The following is a 19,162-nucleotide window of genomic DNA, read 5'->3' on the forward strand; positions in this document are numbered from 1 at the left end:
CAGGCATCATGACCTTTGCCTATAACATGTTTATTTTAGCAATACTTGCTAGTGCTGCTGGAGTTCGGCTCCTGCCAGCTCCTGATGCTATTGTAAGCCCTGTGTTTATACCTCGCTCATGCCAAATCAGCTCCCAGACTGCAGAGGATATGTTGAGGCCCAGGTGGGAAAGTGGAGCTGGGGAGGCAGCTTGCATCCCTCCTTGCATCCTTCCCTCCTTGCATCCCTCCTTGCATCCCTGCTGGGTGCCCTGGCCCCCGGGGCTCTGTCCTGGGGGGCTGCTCCCAGCCCTGCCTCGGGCAGCGGTGCCAGCTGCTGAGGGACCCCGTCCTGGCATCAGTGTGCAGGCTCAGACCTGGGGGTGTCGAGGGCTTGTTGAGGGCAGAACATCCAGGTTCACTGGATCAGTATTTGCAATTGGCTCTTGAAAGGTCACACCCAGATTCTAATGGGAGCATCTGATGGTAATCAAAGTTTGGCGCAGGCAGGATACTCCAGGTCATGGAAGAATGAGGGATTCACATTGTTTTAAAGCAAAGATGGCTTTAAACCAACAGTGAGTCAGGGGAACACTTGCTGGGAATGTGTTTGGGGTGTGGGTCCCCAGATTAAGATGTGGTCAGAAACAGCGAAGCCTTTTTGCTCACTGCAAGGATGAAGTACCCACGGGAACCTTCAGCAGGCTTTGACGTTTGAGTCTGAGCTCACCTGTGCAGGTTTGAATCTCAGACCTTCTTCTTGGTACCCCCTCTCTTCACTTCCATCTGGTCCCTAAGGAAAACACCTCAGGAATTAATAGAAAAAAATGAATATTTTACTAGCACGCATGTGTATACTTGGTTTACTTGCAATGTTCTTATAGTTTAGTTACAGTTCTACTTGAACTTCTCATCCACAGGAAAAGTTTTGTAAAACAATAAGAAACCCATCACTTTCTTAACATTTTTACGGTACCCTCTTGGTACCTCAGGCAGATGTAGGCATGGCTGGGAAATGGGAGCCTGTCTCCATGTGGCCCTTGCTGGAGACCTCGTTGGACAAACTCTGTCTAGGGGTCCTTTTAAAATTTCCTCAACTTTCTGCTTTTGTGCATTTCCTGATAGCAATATTTTAATGGCATTACTGGTGTCAAGATCAATGTATGGCATCATTTCAAAGAAGTAGGTGTAAATATCTTGATAGTAGGCATAAACGTAGATTGCCTCGAGCCTCCCCCATGTCATTTCGACAATAAATATTGAGAAAATGGTGGACACTTGCTGGTACTGCAGGACAAAGTAAATTCAAGGTGCTTTTAGAGGTGTTTCCAAAGTGTGTTGATGCATTTTGATGCATTTCCCTCTGTAACAACGTGAGGCGACATAAGCTAAAATCGAGTGGCCTGGAAGCATCTTTGCAGTTTACTGCTCTGCGCTAAAACAGCACAGAGAAGTAACCCCTGCCTTCTGGAGGTGATGGTTTGAAATGCAGAGTGCGTGAAAGTCAAAGTTAAATGTCTCCTTGTCCTGCATCCTTCGTACTGGCCACGGTTTGCTTTGCAGGATGGGCACGGAGCGGTGGCAAACTCGCGGATGGGATTGCAGCCCAAAGTGCAGATCTCTCAGCTGTTTTTGAATAATAGTTCCTACATCGTTTTAATGGCACGTTCCTTCGGGGCAACGTAAAGAACTTCGTGCTACAGTCGGTGCTTTGATTGTGCCTGTTCAATGGTTCAGGTGGAAGAAGTCATATTTTTCAATGGCCAGCACACTTCTGTCCAGTTGGAAAACTGTGAAACATCTCTGCAGAGATCGGTCTACCTGCTGTTTAAGAGGGAAAGATTGTAGGAAAGTTAACAAAGACAAATCATAGGAAGGGCAGGAGAAACATTTTTCACTCAACTTTTTTTTTTTTTTCTTTCTTCTGCTCCAGTTTCTCTATTACCATTGCATTAATTAGAAATTTAGGTAAATGACATAAGTGCCCTAATTTTTTATTTCTGCCAGGAGAACAATTAGGCCATTAGGAGTAACAAATGGTCTGGACTCATGTTGCCTGTTGAAAATTTCAAGCTGCATTATTTCTGACATGAAAAAAACAAATAATAGTTGTTTTGGCCAATTTTTACCATAAGCAATGTCAGCTTTAGCAGATGCAGTGTACCATTGGCTTTTTTTTTTTCCTATTGTCATGGCTCATTAAAGTATGCTGACTCTTGTGGATTCCCATTTCCTTTAGGTAAATAGTTATTTACATGAACTGTGACATTTTTCTTTGGTGACAATTTCTAATTGTTCAGGCAACCAAGGGTGATATATTAACCACTCTGAATAAAGCCTCACCTATGAAATAAATTACTTTAAATTAACTATCCTTTCAAAAGAGGCAAAATTTCCAAATGGACAAATTAGACCCTTCTTAGCCACATATGGTAAGTGTTTTAAGCATTTCCCCACTGGTAGTTACTCTAGAGAACAATTCTTCATGATGGAGTGGAAGACTTCTTAACTCATTTGGGGTCCTTTTTGTGCCAGCACTTGCCAGCGGTGTGCTCTGAAGGGCTCGCTCTGTGCTGAGCACCGCACAGGCTGCGTTATGGGCGGCTTTAATAACTTTCTGCTCTTGCATTTTTAACTCTTGCCATGCTATATCGGAGACCAGCGGCAGAAAAGCCTCCACCCTGGTGCATGTTTTAGTTACTCTCCTTTCTAAGTGAAAATTTCCAGCTTCAGCCTTTCTAAACAACGTGCAAGTACATCCATACACCACAACCTTTGGGCTAATCGCAACAGCCAAGAGCACCTATATGTCTTCAGTTTGTGTTTCTTAGCTTACAACTTCTGTTAAGAGACCCGATTCTGCTTTTCCTCATGCAACTAAACTGGGAGCGATCCCACCAGAGTCAGCGGGCTTACGCTGGTGCGAAACAGTTCACCTGAGTGGATATTAGATTTATTCCAAAGACTGGTACTTTTTAAAACATCTGTAGCCCTATATGCAGAGTAGACGTGAATGGGACGTCGTTTCCTTCAGGTCAGAATTATAAAACCACTTAAATGAATTTGAAAATGCCCGTATACCTTTTATTTTTAGGCACTTAGGCAGCTTTGCACATTTGTAAACCCTTACAAACTCATGTCCTCTGGAATTCTGAGTACCTAAGTCCCATTTCAACGTAACCTGGGGCAAAGCCACTTAGGCGCTTTTGGAAACGTTACTGACATAACTCTTTCCCCAGTGTCTGAGTCGTGCCAAATATTGCAAGATAGAAACCTAAGAAAACATGTTTTTCTAATTTAAGTCATAACTTGACCACATTTCAATGTCCACATTTTGTATTTAGAAACTAAGAACTTCTTACAAGGAAGCATCCAATCAGTTTAAATTATGCTTAGTTTGTTTTTATGGTTTCCCATGACTTTTTTAGGCCAGTGTAGTTTCCCGTTTCCCACACATTAGAAGTCAGTATGTCAATACATTGGAATGTATTAGGCTGTTTAGCATAATTTGAGCACACTTTTGAAATGTTTTCTACTACAAAAGACCTCGATATTGTACATCCATTTTACAAAAATAGCAAATTAAAAGAAGATTGTGCTTTTCTGTTTGTATGGGGAAAATTTAATTAAGAGTTATTTTGGTACTAATATTTACTCTACAAGAGTAATTAAAATAGAGAGATCAGTAAAATGGGTGTAGCTCTAAACACATGTTCTTGCTTTGTTTAATTATGTTGATTAGGTTTAAACCCCAATTTGGCATCACCTCCCTTGTCTTAATATGTTGTTGATGAAACCATGTGGAGACCTGACCTTAATATAATCGTGACAAACCTCATTTGATTACCTTTAGCTAATTAAAACATACATTATATGTACCATAATATTATTATTATTCATCTTGCACTCCTCTCACTCTACGTCGTTATGCTGGAAAGCAAATCTTATTGTGAGATTTCTGTCTCTTAAGGACCTCGTGCCTTTCGTATAATTGGGAGAGGTGTTTATTTCATGGGCCAGTTATAATAACAGTAATTATCATATAAAAGCTCTGTGAATTTTTAAATTGCGACTTGGTGTTAAGTTTACTGTGGGTCTGTGTTTGTGCGTGCGGGGAGCAGCCTGCGGCGTGCACGGGACAGCTGTGGGGCTTGTCGTGTCCCCCACCCCGTCCTTCTTTCCCTTTCTCTTCCATTTTCTGACCAGTTTGCAGCTTCTTTCCCCAGTCTTGGTTGCACATGTTGCAGTCCGATATCCCTGCTGTCCTGCTTAACATTAACACCCAAGATCTGGCCCTAGGCTTTGGCGAGACTTTATTTAAGATACCGGGTTCTTGCCCAGAGCAGTTTCTTTGGGTACCGCAAGCTTGCGTGTGCTTTTGGTGCTGATGCATCATACAGCTAGGTATGACCTAGAAACGCCTTCGGGGAATCTCCCTGCCCACCCTGGGGGCTGTATCTTGTCCTCGGCAGGATTCTGCTGCAATAACTGCCTTGCTCGTGTCTCGGCCGTGTGTGAGGCTCGGCAAAACCCCACTGCAGAAATGGTTGTGTTAACCGCCTGCCATCACGGGCTTTTTCTTTCCTAACAAAATAACAACATTAATTATATTTGACTAAAATATAGCATCTGTTACTGTGATGCCAGGGACATCATCACAGCCCTTAATTTCACATTGGTCTTGTGAGTCTGGCAGTGCCAGCATCCCCAGCTTGTACCTGCAAGAAACTGCAATACAAATAAAGCAAGAAAAAATAAATTTAGAAGATCTTTAAATGGAGATGGATGACCACTTCGGAAGTGATCAGATCCGAGGCTTTCCACGAGCATGTCGTAAAAAAAGAAATTTGAACCTTAGCCATTGAAGTACCAGGTCAGTGCCTACCCCACTGGCCCATTTTTCTTTTAAGGTGGTTTGAAGAAAGCATAGCTGCTGCTAGTATACAATCGGTGCAGAAAATTACCTTCCAAAATATATCTAGAAATCTTCCTGCTTACATAACAGACATGATGCAGGAACTGACTTCATCTGTCAGTCCCAGCTGACAGCATGGCACCAAGGCAGGAAACCCAGTAGGGCTGCCAAGCCATGGTGTGTTAATCTGCCGTGCAAAAACCTCACTCGAGCCAGCAGCCTGATACTGCACAGTCAGAGGATGGTGGCCCCATCATCTACGTTCTCATTCTTGGCTGTAGGCTTCAGCTCCTCGCACCCACAAACAGTGGCGGAGTGATTCCCCCGTCTCTTGGTAAATCTCTCGGCTGTTGCCACCGTCCCCATGTTCCCGAACTCACTGTGAAGAAGAAGTACTGGTGTTTGACCACTAGTGGGTTGAGGAGACTAAATTTTAATGCTTCCATCTTCCCACCAATGCACCTCGCGAAAAATAAATAAATAATGGTTTTAAAAATGTACAAAATCTAATTTAAAATGACATTGGGGTTTTATTTAAAGTCATGGAAGCTGGTTAATTCCAAAATGCTCTCATTAACTCACATCATTTAACAAGTTTCTATTCATTTAGCTCTCTCTCTCCAGAGCCTCTCAGCTGCTCTACCTCAACACATTGACAGCCTTCTGTGCTTCTGCTTCCCAGGGGGACCTAAGGTGACTTTAAACTACCTTTTCATTCTCCCAGCGTTAGGGTGCAGAAACGAAACGGTGCAACTCAGCCGGCTCTGGAAGTCTGTCTGAATTACGGCGGGTTCCCCGGGCTGCCCGCCGAGCCGAGCGTTGATGCGCGCTGCCCTCCTCCCCAGCACTGCGCCAGCCCGGCTTCCCCTCCGCGTCCCCCTTCCCAGCTATTTCTACAGCGTCCTCGGCTCCTGCGTGGGGGATATTTCCCATGGCTGGTCTATAATTACTGAGCCATCACAGGCCTTGCAATGAGTGTGAAAGGGCTGGAGTATAAATGAGGTTGTCACCCCACTTGTTCACTATGGGCTCTGAATCGTCCCCCTCTGTGGGTCTACTTTTCTGTCCTTTGTATTTCAGTTTCAGCCCTGCCTGGCTTATTATCTCCCCCATGTCATGATATCTAGGGTTATTGGGGTTTTGTTCGATTTTGTCTTTGCCATTAGCAGCAGCTTGTTCCATACTCCCTGCTAAAATGACTCCCTAAAACTCCTTTGGTATGCTTCTGCTTTTCTTTTGTTTTCAATGGAGACTTCTAGTAGAGGAGATGATGAAAAGTATCCCTTTTCTCTCCCTCGCTTCCTTTTTCTTTTTCTTTTTCTTTTTCTTTTTCTTTTTCTTTTTCTTTTTCTTTTTCTTTTTCTTTTTCTTTTTCTTTTTCTTTTTCTTTTTCTTTTTCTTTTTCTTTTTCTTTTTCTTTTTCTTTTTCTTTTTCTTTTTCTTTTTCTTTTTCTTTTTCTTTTTCTTTTTCTTTTTCTTTTTCCTTTCTTCCTCCTGGAATTTGAAAATTTTATTTCCAAAAGTGATTACCGACATAAAATTAGTAGATTTTTGGAAGCTTGGATTTGAGACAGAGCGTTTTGAGTGACTGCTGAGCAGACACCTTTCAGTAACAGAGCCCCCTTTCAGATGTCTCAGGCTCAGAACATCCAAAATTCTTAGTTACTTCTGAAAATATGAAGCTTTGATTTTTTTCCTCTGGTTCTACAGCCAGAGTCTGCTACCATCTGCATACCTGAAATCCGATGGTGGGTATTCAGCCCTTGACTTTGATTTTCTTATAAAATTCTATAGATACTGGATCCCGCAGCCTATCTTAGGTACATTGCTTTACCATTGTGTATTTTTTTCTATAGGCAAGTGACAGTTCGTGTGAGACATAGACATAAGAGATGGGCATGAGCAACGTTTCTGTTGTCTAACCCTACCAACAGCAATGCACATGCCTTAATCTGGAAGAAATGCTGTTTTTCAGGGCTTTAGGGGGTGAAATCCATTCATTATGCTGATAAATTCATTCCAGGTATCGGTTTGAAAAACACATTAGCTTTCTTCCAGAAAAAGCAAAATATTTTCTAGCTCTGGAGAAGGTGCACATTCATGAATAAATGATCCTTTCTGAGCACGAAACCCTGCGGTGGCTGCGTTCTTCAGACTGCAGTGGGCGGTCTGAGCGGAGCGTGTCCTCGGTAAGGTTTTGTCCTCCTGACCCTGACATGACAAATTCATGTTCACGTTGCGGATGGTCCCGCAGCTGAGCCTGGCTCCTGTGCTAACCTCCGTTTGAAGAGGCAGCATCCCTCTCCGGCCAGCCCCCAAGGCATCTCCTGGCATTGGCTTTGCTTGCCATGAAGTTTCTTAGTTCAGGAGTAAAGGACAGGAGGAAAGGCAAATTTTTGTGGAAAAACCAGCAAGAAAAAATCCCATGGTAGTGCAAGGGCGAGGCTGGTCTCTGCGCTGGAGGCTGGAGATGCCCCACGGCTGGGGGTGGGGACCGCTGCTGGTGGGTGGGTGTCTTTGGCTTTTCTGTGGGCTTTTTTGCCTGTCTCCAAAAAACTTCGGACCAAGCCCAGCAATTTCAGGTGCGACACTGAGCGGTCACCAGCCCTTGCAGCTGCAATTTCAGGCCACCACCGCGCCAGGCTTTACTCCAGCCCTGACCTGGAGGTGACGGGCACAACATTCCTTTACCGGTTGCCATTTAATTCTCATTTTAACTAATTAAAAGCCTTCTGAGTTTTTTATTTTGATAGTAATTTGATGCTTTATGTTAGTTTTACACTGACCACTTAGGTTGGGTAAGCATTTTTATTCCTGAGAACTTATTTAATTGCATTTTACTTAACCCCCCCCCAATTATTTTAAAGAAAAATAATTAAAAACATCAGTTTACTCTTGATCATATGGGGATTAAAAACTATATTTAATCATGCAATGGATTTTTATTATTTTTATTCTTGTGTTATAGCCAGTGTACGGTGGTTTTATCTCCTCTTTGTACTTGCAATAACATATTATTTGACCATGAATCACTTTAATGGATTGAAACATAAGCATGTGAATTGAAAAATAGATACATTAGTCAAATCAATAAATAAATATGAAAATATATTTCTACTATGAAAAACCATCTTGGCTACTGTGTCCTCCAACTTGGACAGAGAAAGCTGAAATATATAGCTGTAAAATATGGCTTGCCGTGTCAACTAGCCAGTGCCTGCAGCCTAAAAGGAATTTTGAGCACTGGGTAAGTAGTATTTCATCAACAAAATCATAAAATAAAGACATTAAAATGAAGGAATGATTGAGTGCTGCAGGACGTTTGTAAAATCACCCTTCAGTCTGGGGCTGGAGTAGTTTAGTATTAGACATTGCATACTTTTCATATAAATTTGCTTACAAATAGCATGCCTTAACAAGCAATATTGCCAGACTGCCCCTGTAGCAAATATTTTTTCACTCTGTTGCTAAACAAACTCTACTCATGTATTCTATGGCATGGCTACAGTAGGTATAAATAATACATCTTTAATATTATAAAAGGAATACAGTGTAAACGTTCACACAGCGTATTAAGACCTTGTAATGAGCTAAGACAGGTTTCGAGCGACTGGAAAGTCTTTTTCACGTCTTTGTCACTGCGAAGGTCCAGCCGCGTGGTTCTGCTTTATAGCACGTTGGGGTAAATCCAAGGTTTCATTTATCTCAGTGAGTCTTGCTTGGATTTACACCATTCTAACAGCAGAATATGGCCTTTTGGGTTTGCATCCATGTGACCTTTATTCTAACAGGACTATGTCTTCGTTTTCAACTTTGGGAGCCGATAAACAATCTTTACGGCTATGGATCAGCGTAAGCAGTTCAATAAAATGGATATGTTAATTGTTCTTCTCACATGGTCTAGAAATAAGCAGGCTTCAGTGTCTTTTTTTAGCTGACATACAGTTCAGAGAAGAGGAGCTTTCAATTTCCTTTCAAGTTGCTAATTAGCTATATAAGAGAATGACAAAAATACAGACTTTACCAAAGTTTATTTGCATTTTTCTACCTTGACATATTATGCAAATATTAAGTTGTCATTTGCATATGACAAGAATATCTGATATTATTTTACTTCAAGTCCCTTCAAATGCTGATATAAAGTAAAAATGTGAATCAACGTATGATACGTTTTATGTGTTTTATGGGCTGCATCGTTACTTTTTGACTGATACATATTGCATGTGAACTAGACATGGTATGTAGCCATCCCAGATACCCTTGCTGAAATGTCTTTGGTGTGAAATTTGAATGTTGAGTATGCTTAGCACTACCAGTAAGCTGAAGTGGGTTGAAACTTCAGATAAAAAACCCCCAACAACAAAAACAGTGATTGTGAACTGAGGAGCAACAGTTTTTGCTTTGGTTGTGGCATAAAAATTGCAAAATATTCACCAAAACAGCAATTGGAAGATGTCAGAAGGCGGCAAAATACTGTTAAAAAAATTCCTTAAAAAAAATTTCCAGGACCAGACCTGATTGCAATTAATTTGTCCTAATGATATCGCATCTTCTTGCTGGGGCACCCTCAGAGGTCCCTCGTGGTGCGGCGTGCCCCCGGGGAAGCGCTGAGCATCCCGCCTTGCGAGGGAGGTAGGGCTGAGGAAACCTCCCAGGATCGGGCCCCAAACACAAATGTCTCCTGAATCTCTGCAAACAATCACACTTCAAATTATTGTGCAGCTTTATTGTATTTTCAGCAATGTGCTTTGCTGGCAGTAGAGAGACAACTTCAGAGGTAATACCCTGGAATCTCTTCCTGTTATAGATGGCTGTAGCTCATATATATAATGTGATTATTTCTTTCATTAAAGGAACTAAATAATGTTATTAGATTTTGCTTTTTTTTTTTAGTGCATCAAATGGTTTATTTTACTGAGGCTGGAATTATTCTTTTCCAGAAATCCAGAGGTCATTTATTATACAAAGCACCTTGCGTTTACAGAAAAGAAAGACAGCAGCTTTAGCTGTATTTCTTGTGTCTGCTTCCTCATTGCCTGAGTGTGAAAACTTTATTGCTCATTATCTACTGGGCTGTGATGAAGTGACAGATGATTTATTGGGAGCCAAAAACTGTGTTTCAATGGTGAACATTTTTATCCTTTTGTGTTGCAGCCTGCCAACCCCTCTAACTGCTGAGGCAACAAATAAAGAAAACTCACTGCTGGAGGGCCCTGCGACTATCACTCATAAATGTCCACATTTCAGATCCCACTCTGTTTCTAATTTGATTCAATTCCCTTTTGTTGCTTAAAAATTCAATTTGTTTAATTGAGCTGTTTGACAGTAAAATCTGAATTCCATGCATTTTAACCATTCATATTAAATTTCCCTCCACATAGTACTTTTATTAATGTGCTTTAAAAGAGGTCACTTTAATTTAAATTTGGTGACCTTACAAGCTTATAAAAAGATCTATATGCTATCCTTCTCAAACTGAAATTAAATTGAATAAATGTAAGATAATGTTACAGTAGATATTTCTGACTGAGTTTTGAGTTCTGCAGAAATGAAATCTGCACCGAGATGCTGGGAAGCGTCCGCACCCTTCCCAGCCCGTTTTCCACGGAAACAGCGGTGATGGAGCAAGGAACTTCCCGTGATGGGTCAAATGAACCATTAAAATTCGTGTACAACTTAATACTGAAGCTGCGGGAGAGTTTTGTTGCCGTGTGTCTTTGTTTAATAAGTACCCTGTCCCTGGCTTGGGTTGTTTCTTTTTATTTTTAAAGAGGGCTACATAGTTTTTGACATTTAAATAGCTGAGCATCTTTTCCTTCAGGATTAATAAGAAATATTGGAACCGGTGCAAGACTTTAAGATTTCGTAAACTTTAATCTGTAAAATTTAATAGCAATATCCAAGTCATTATGAGTATATAGGATGCCGTATGGCTTTACAAACACTTTTAAGCAATGAGTTATGGTACAAGAATGGGTTTGCTGTGTATCATTACGTCCAGGTAAATGCCAGGATGATGACATAATTGGTAGTTGGGAGTAAAATACAACCTCTGTAAAATGTTACTAAGGTAAATGTAGCAGGATTGTAATTCATTATACATAAACATGACTAGTAGTTATTTATCATTTTATGAAATATAGAATAACCTGAGCTCGCCGCGTTTTGCTGTTTCTTCATTACTTTATGTGAAATCGTAATGACGCTCTCATCACAAGGCGCTCTCTTTTATTTCCCTTTAACGATTTACCAATACCGTAGCCCCGAATTCACGTGAGGTTGCCTCCCGCCTCCCTCTCCGATGGTACTCTTGATATACAAAGTCCTAAAAACTAGCCTCATTAGGAATGATATCCTGCCAGTTTCAGACACTGACAAATTTACGGCTTTGGATTAAAGGTCATATGGGCATTTCAGCCATTAAACCAGTCCCATTTCATAATACCTGAAACCGTAAGGAAATACATTTTTGCACACAGATGCCCGTTATGTTAGTTTCTGCTAAAGACATACAGTAATAGTTTGAAAGCAACAAAAGCCTATTTTGTACCTGTTCAGCTTGCAAGTGTGTTAGCCCTAGGCTACTGTTTAACTTTTAACCCTCTTGTTCACACAGCGTACATGCATAAAACTACAATGTACCACATAATGAAGCAAAGCTAGCAACATTTGTTTTATACTGTTTGCTATAGGACACGCTTCTCTCTGGTTTTAAAGTCAGTGTGGAAAACAAAACCAAAATGAAGGCATCTTTCTGTGAAATGAGGGATTATGCTGGTTTTTTCGCACACGTTTAATAGCAGACCTGCGATGCTTTCTGTATATTAACAGGGCTTTCAAGTAAAAAAGAAATAATTCAGCACAAAATGATTTTGAAGAAGAATTTCTTTTGCAATTCTTTTTCGGTGTCTGATTTTAAAACATTTTATCAAGCTTCCACTGTATGTGCCAAACACTCTCTTGTCAGGTGTAGGATGAACTACAGTATAACTGTGAGATATTTCTTTCCCTCATAACAATCTTGAGCCATAGCCCATGATGAATTATTTGTACCATCACAAGGAAATTCCCCTCTTCTGCACTTAAACCCAGCAAAATTACACACAATTGTAGCAGAGAAAACATCTGATGTGACAGCTGTATAGCACACGGAGATCCATTGGTCCATTGGTTAATCAGCAGATTTTAATGGTGCTGGGGAATATGTGGTAGCAGTGTCCTGAATTAGAAATGGCTCCGTGTTCTCACTAATAGGACAAATCTTCTACCTGTAGATGAAGGATTCCCGCTGTTTTAATGCTTCAAATGTTTAAAATTAAAAAAAAAAAAAAAAAAAAAGAATGTGGAAAATCTGCCATAATTCAGAACACAAAAAGGAAATCCTGCGGATGAGTCAATTATATGGTTCCTAATGATGCTTCAGCCTGGAGGCCTTCTGCGAGGAGTGGAGGAAACAGGGGAAGATTAACTTGGTTAACCTTCTTCGATTTCCCCCTGCCAGGCAGGTACTTTACCTACCGTATTCCCTCCTCTGTAGCCCATGCTCTTATTTCCCACTTTAGTGGGGGACAGCTTGAATTTCTACAAGTCTTCCCCAAATTTCACTTATATTTGCTCTTTTCTTTGCTTTTTATACTAATAGTTAAGATGGTAAAAAGAGTCCAACGTTCTGTTGGAAAGTAGGATTTATGGGGTTGGGTCGTTTCTACCTGTCATCATTAATGTATTTCATCATATGCTCAGGAAAATTAAGATCACAGTTTTCTTAGGCAGCTCATTATTAGGGATATATCCTGGAAATTAGAAATCTCCCCAAGATTAAAATCTCAGAGGCCTCTGAAGACAGCAGTATCTTTAGTGAGCTAAAGGCCTGGCCAAGTGCAATAATGCTAATGATAAATAACCATCATTTATTTTTATATGTGCCCGTATCATTTAGGACCTCATAGTGCTCCACAATAAAATCAAAGAAACATTAACTTGAAGTAAACAAATGACAAAACAAACATTAGCAGATGGGCAAATCAACAACAAAAATAAACAAATCAGCAGGTCAGAGGCTCGAACGTGGGGATGAACGAACGCGTTTGGAGCAGGGACTTTGATGGAAGCCACAAGAAAGGCCGAACGAAGACTGAAAAACTGCTCGTCCCCCAACGTCCCGGTGTGCACGGCACCCTCGGACACCTTCGGATAACGTTATGGTGCCATTAACGAAGTGGCTTCCTGTATTCTAAATTTCCAATTAGAGCTACATGTTTGCAACATTGCCTTTTTCTTCCCTGCCCGTGAAGCTCCTGAAACACCTCCTGGAAGCCTTGTCTACAGTCGCAACTGGACGGAGACGCCGTGCATGTTAGACTGGGATGGTCAGTGGCAAACTGCAAAAATCTGGGCTCTGCTGATGCTTTTTTGACCTACCTTCATTATGGATGCCCTGAGTTAAAGAGAATAAAAAAGAAAAAGGGAAACCTTATGAATCCTTTTGGATCTTTGGTGTGGTGAACGGGGCTGGTGCGTCTGCATATACCAGAGGCTGTGAAACTCTCACATGCCCGATTCCCAGTAAATTCATGGTCCGTAGGTGGGCTATGGTCAGCATAAGCATTTTTTTGTCAAGGCAAGTAGGATCTTGCTGCTCTGTGGAGATTATTATTACTATTTACTGCTATTGCTGATACTTGTTGTATAGTTGGACCTAAAACTTTATTACACTAAGCATCAAATAAATGCTTACTGGAAAATTCCCTGTTCTGAAATTATGGAAAAATGTCTTGATAACCCATTTAATGAAAGAAATTAATTGCAATTCATTATTCTCACTGTATGGTAGCAACCCCTATTGCTAAATACGAGAGACTGTACAAATCTGGCATGCCAACAGACATAAAACCCATTGACCTGTGATAGCAGATGATTTTGAGCATAACCTTTTTCCTTTGTTTTTATTTAAAGCCTGTGAAGAGGTTGTAGAGGCAGGGAGGTACTTTCACCTAAGCCTTGTTTAGTCTCAAAACACTAAGAAGCATGAATGCTCGTGGGAGTGCTGCCGTTTGCTCCTCATGCCGTCCTCTTTGTGTTCATTTGTATTTAAGAAGAGCTTACTTTTGGTATGTGATGATCATCTGCTGATGATTTAGCCAGAGACTGCAAATGAGGATTTTGCTTTCTTTTAAAAATACTATTCACAGACTATATAAGGGCAGATTTTAGGTGAGGTTTTAGATTGATATGTGCAAGGCCAGTATTTCAAACTCATTCTGCATCGAGATACACCCAAAATACGACATATATAATTAGAAGCCACTTGGAAACTTTAACTCTGTGCAACAGAAATGTATAATTAAAATTGCCATCTTCAAATACTGTTGCTGTTGCTTCCTTCCTTGCTGAAGAATGATTTGTGCTTGCAATTTTAGCTTTAACAACTTTTCATGTATCTGAAAAAAAAAAAAAAAAAAAGGAAATGTGGGAAAAGTGTGTATTGGCTTGTCTTTGGATGTTATTTGTCCTTACTGGTATGGGTACTGGGAGTGAGGATCTCACTGCGCGATGTGTTGTGAATGCTGACAGTGAAGGCAGAGCCCTGCTTCTGAACAACATGCAAACCTGAGCGTTGGGCAAACAGATACAAAACCTGGATAGAGGAAGCAAAAAAGTAGCAACCATTGCCCATTGTGAGCAGGATAAGCAGCACTAACAGTACAACAGCTTTTTAACCATCGCAGGTTTTTCTTCTGGTGTCAGCATCATAACAGAGGTTATTTTTAAGGTGGAATATGAAGCATGCGGGATGGAAGGAGAAGAAAAATAAATAGCAAAACCGATGCTGTTCATAATTAGACAAGTAACATTAGGATGAATGTTGACAAAAAGCACAAAGCATTTTTTATGCTTTTTATAAGCATAAAAAAAAATATGCATAAGCGTATTTAAGCCTTTGTCTTTTGCCTAATTTGTATGGGGCCAGGCCACAGTGACGAGGTCAGCAGGAGAGGAGGCAGGACCGAGCCTGGGCGGCTGTGCCACACCACGCCTGGGCTTCCCCGCGGAAAGCGCCGCACCCGCGCAGCTCCAAGGAAACGATAACTGGGTATCGTGAGCCTGACCATCAATCTATAGTCGCCACGTTTAGGTTATTTAACACCACAAAAGTAAATAAGTGATGATTGGCAAATGGACAAATCTAATGCGCTTTGATGCACTGGAGAAGCCATAAAGCATGACTTCTCCCCGAGCTCATGACAGTAACTTTCCTTTGCGACTTTGGACACTGTAAGACTAAGAAATGCTGTTGACAGACATGTTCCAGGTCATAGAACAAGATTGCATGATCAATAACGTTGAAAGCAAACTTCAGGACCAGAAATACAACTCCCGACATCGACATGACAGAAGGATGCCACTAAGCATCTCAGTGCGGGGACACCGCTAATGCTGTGCTGTGAGGTCTGCAGGGCTGTGCCTTGCTCTGCACGCTTTGGTTTCATTTCAGAGTTGGCTTTGTACGTCCTTGTGATACAATGCAGAGGCGAAGTGTATGTATGGGGAACGGTGCCCTCAGAAATAGAAGGTAAAGTGCCGTCTGACCACGCCACTCTCCTGAGTGTCCGTGTTTACTTCACCAAGATGTTTTGGAGATGTCAGCTCACAGCCAGGAGAAGAAATGCTGCAGCTTTGTACAATGCATGTTTAACACGAAGGCATTAGAACATTTTTGCTTTTATTCATAGCCTTTAGATGTAGATAAGTGATCAAAAAGGGGAAAATAATCAGGAAAAAAATAAATCATGCCTTTGGACGTCCATATTTTAAATTTCTCAATGAGATTATTTTGAATGATGCAATACATTTCACAGTCTGTCTTCAAAAGGCTTCGCTTGGCAAATATGAAGATGACGCTAAAACTGGCATCAGAGGTGGCAGAGTTTCATAGTTTGCAGAGAGACACGTGAAGGTATGAAAGACCATGTCCGTCTGTTGATGAAATTTGTGTGAATTGCTTGAGTGTTGCTTGGAGAGCTGTGGCTTGACTCATCTCTCTTTTCCATCCATTGTATGCACGCTTTGCTTTGCTGAGTTTGTGGGCACAGGTGGTCCCTAACTCCACGCTTGAGAAAGCATTTTGATAGACAGTAAATAAGCAAGAAGTGGAAATGCTTTATTCCAGTGTTTTAGCCTGAACAAAGAGATGGAGCTCAGCATTACTAGATATAACCTTACCTCGTTAAACACCGTGTGTAGGAAGAGAACGTCTGAAAATTGGGAATGTATCCTGGAAAAAATTGGAGCCTGCCTGGAGGATGAGTGCTACAGCAGCCCCATTCATGCAGTGGCTCATAGGAGTGCTTCTGTTACAAAGATTTATCTTCCATGGTGTGTAACTTGAAAAAAAAAAAAAAAATCACTCCACACTCAGACTTGGCATTCAAGATCTCAATCTGTATGTAAATGTTTTATAGATTTAAAATAAAAAATAAGAAATTGTGCTGCTCCTAAATTGCAGAGGGGGGGAAAAAAAAAAGATTGTTTTCTCCTTGCCTTTTGGTGCTCCTTGCCCTTCTCTCACTGAGACCTTAATCTACAGGGAGCCCTGTACAGGCAGCCCCTCTGCTTGCAGGCAGCTGCCTGCTAGAGAGGACCCTTCATGGTTTAAGACCAAGTGAAGTTTGGGTGACCAAGAGTGGCCTCGTTATTAAAACATTGCTCAGTATTAAAACAAGAACCAGTAGCAAAATTCGGCTTAAGCTCTAAATTCAGGTTCTTATATTTTCTCAGAGTTTGGGGTGGTCAAACCTGAGGTTTTGGGTTGAATCCAACCCAATAATAAGTGCTATGTTTTATTTTTAAGTTGGTAAACTACTATATATGTTTATGCTTCTTAGTATGCTGAGACTTTATAAAAGACAATATCCTTCCCACCACTTGACTTTAATATAGAGTTTTCCTAAAAAGCATACAGCATTTTAGGCTATATTTAAAAAAAAAAAAATCCCACTAAAATTGTGCCAGTGTTGTTTAGCATGTAAAATGTTGATTGCACTGGAACACTTCAGACGTGCAAAACCACGTGCGCGTGCCCATCGGCCCGTGGGAGCAGGTGGCCACGCACAGCCCCCTGCTACCCACCCCGCTGAATTTTAGCTTTCCGAAAGCCGTTTTCTCAGCAGAACAAACCTCCAAGCTCTGAAATCTCCTTAAGCCCCAGACCTTGTCAAGGCTTATGCAGGTGCTTAGTCGTAAGCACCGGGTCATCCTGAAGCCGTCTGTGGTTATGTCCATATTTCCAGGCATCCCCAGCAGTGCTTTAACTGGGAGGGCTGACGGTGGCAGCGGTGGCCGTGGAAGGTCCACCCGCAAGGACACAGAGCTGCAAAGGCTTGTCCCTGCCTGTCCCTGGCAGCAGGGCTTGCTTCTGCAAAATGTTTTTTGTGCTGGCCTGGCCCCCCCGAAAGGGGAGAAACCCTTTGGTGTCACGCTTTGCGATCACTCGTACCCTTTTCTCATTTGTGCCTTCTAAACAAGCGCTGTCGTAGGAGAGTTGGGGGGAAGAAAATCCTGACTCATTTCAAAGGTGAAGCTATTGCGAGAAAAACAGTTGTCAGGTAAAAAACATCTGAGTGGTCACCCATAGCTCTTATAGCTCACAAAAGGGATTGAAATTATACAAACAGAGCGGCAAAATGTTTACTATGCGCCTGCACAGCTCAGAGGTTGTCCACACTCCTGATACTGCTTATATCATTTCAATCATTAAAGCATCTTTGGGTGCCTAAAGGCTTAAAACCGTTTTTTTTCTAAAGGTAACTTGGGTACGTTCACGGTCTCCTTCCCGGAAAGCGCTCTGGGACTGTAGTTATTATCCAGGTATTATTATCCCCATTTGCTCACAGACAGAAAAATCAAGGTAAAAAGAAACGAAGGCAGCACCGCACGTGGGGTTAATCCGTACGAGCCGTTCTCTTGAACAGGCTCGCCCAACGCAGGCTTAGCTGCTTGGCGGGATCAGGCCACTGCGGCAGGGCTGCCCTGGCCCCGGCTCTCCCCAGGAACCCCCGAGTGCTCCCGCCACCTCTCCTCTCCCTTCCCTCGGCCGCCTTTATGTCCCCGGCATAAATCCTCTTTACTCGGGCTTTGTGTCTGGGGGCCGGCAGCGGCGTTTGTTCCCAGACGAGGTGCAGTGCCGAGGCGGAGGGGAAACCGCGAGAGGGGGAATACATGCATATATATATATTTATACAGGTATAAATACATTAATATAAAATATATGCACCCCCTAACCACGCATAGACACGGAGGGAGATTTTAACTCCAAATTGTCAGGCTTTAATAGATTTAAATCAGGCTCTTAACGCTATTTTAACATATTTTTTTGTGCGTGTTTAGTAACAACAGTCATCTTAAATTGTAGTGGCACATGGCCAGAGGGAAGAGAGGTGTTAATGAGACTCACTATAAATGGAAGGAGCTCGGGAGTGACAGTTTTCCGGAGCACTGTTGGCATCGGATCGAAGAGACAGGTGGTGGCACAGGGCTGACCGATCACCTCAGATAATGATGAAAGAGGAGTGACAGGGGTGAAAGATTCAAGGACCACTGAAGAATGGCGCGGGGGAAGGCAGGGGCCATCAGCCAGCCCCGACAGGCACGGCCGACTCCCCGCGCGCCGCTCGCGCCGGTGAAATATGAGAGGGGCTGATAAGGGGGAAGCAGAGTATTATCGATATCAGATGTGGAAATGAGTGGACTTAGTAACCTATCTACCATTTGGAGTAAGTATTTACGGTTTCCATGACCAGAATCAATCAGGTTTGAAATTCATTCTTATTTGGCAGAGGAAATGTGCACTTAACCTTTACATTCGGGGTCTGCTGATGAATATTGACCCAGAAAAATATCCCAAAGGTGTTCGGTCCGACGAAAAGTTATTTAATAATTCTGTAAATGATTGCCGTACTGCGGGGACTAAATATTTAGATCGGAAATCCTAACTTTAGATGGGTGCCGGACCGGGGTGCAGATTATTGCTACACTGAGAGCCCTCCAACCTCTCATCAACCAGCCATAAATCAGGGGGATGGAGGAGTTCAGACAGAGCAAATTCTGGTGACAGCCACGTGATGGACTCACAGGGGAGAAAATGAAAATTCATTCCCTGACAACCTGCTACAGGCTGCAGGTATGGCAAGGGGGAGAAGCTGAATAGATCTGTATCAGCTGCGAGGATGGCAGACCCCCATCATATGGAAATGCACGAGGAGGGTAGGTG

This window comes from Grus americana, chromosome 7, assembly GCF_028858705.1.
Source record: "Grus americana isolate bGruAme1 chromosome 7, bGruAme1.mat, whole genome shotgun sequence".
Taxonomy (NCBI): Eukaryota; Metazoa; Chordata; class Aves; order Gruiformes; family Gruidae; genus Grus; species Grus americana.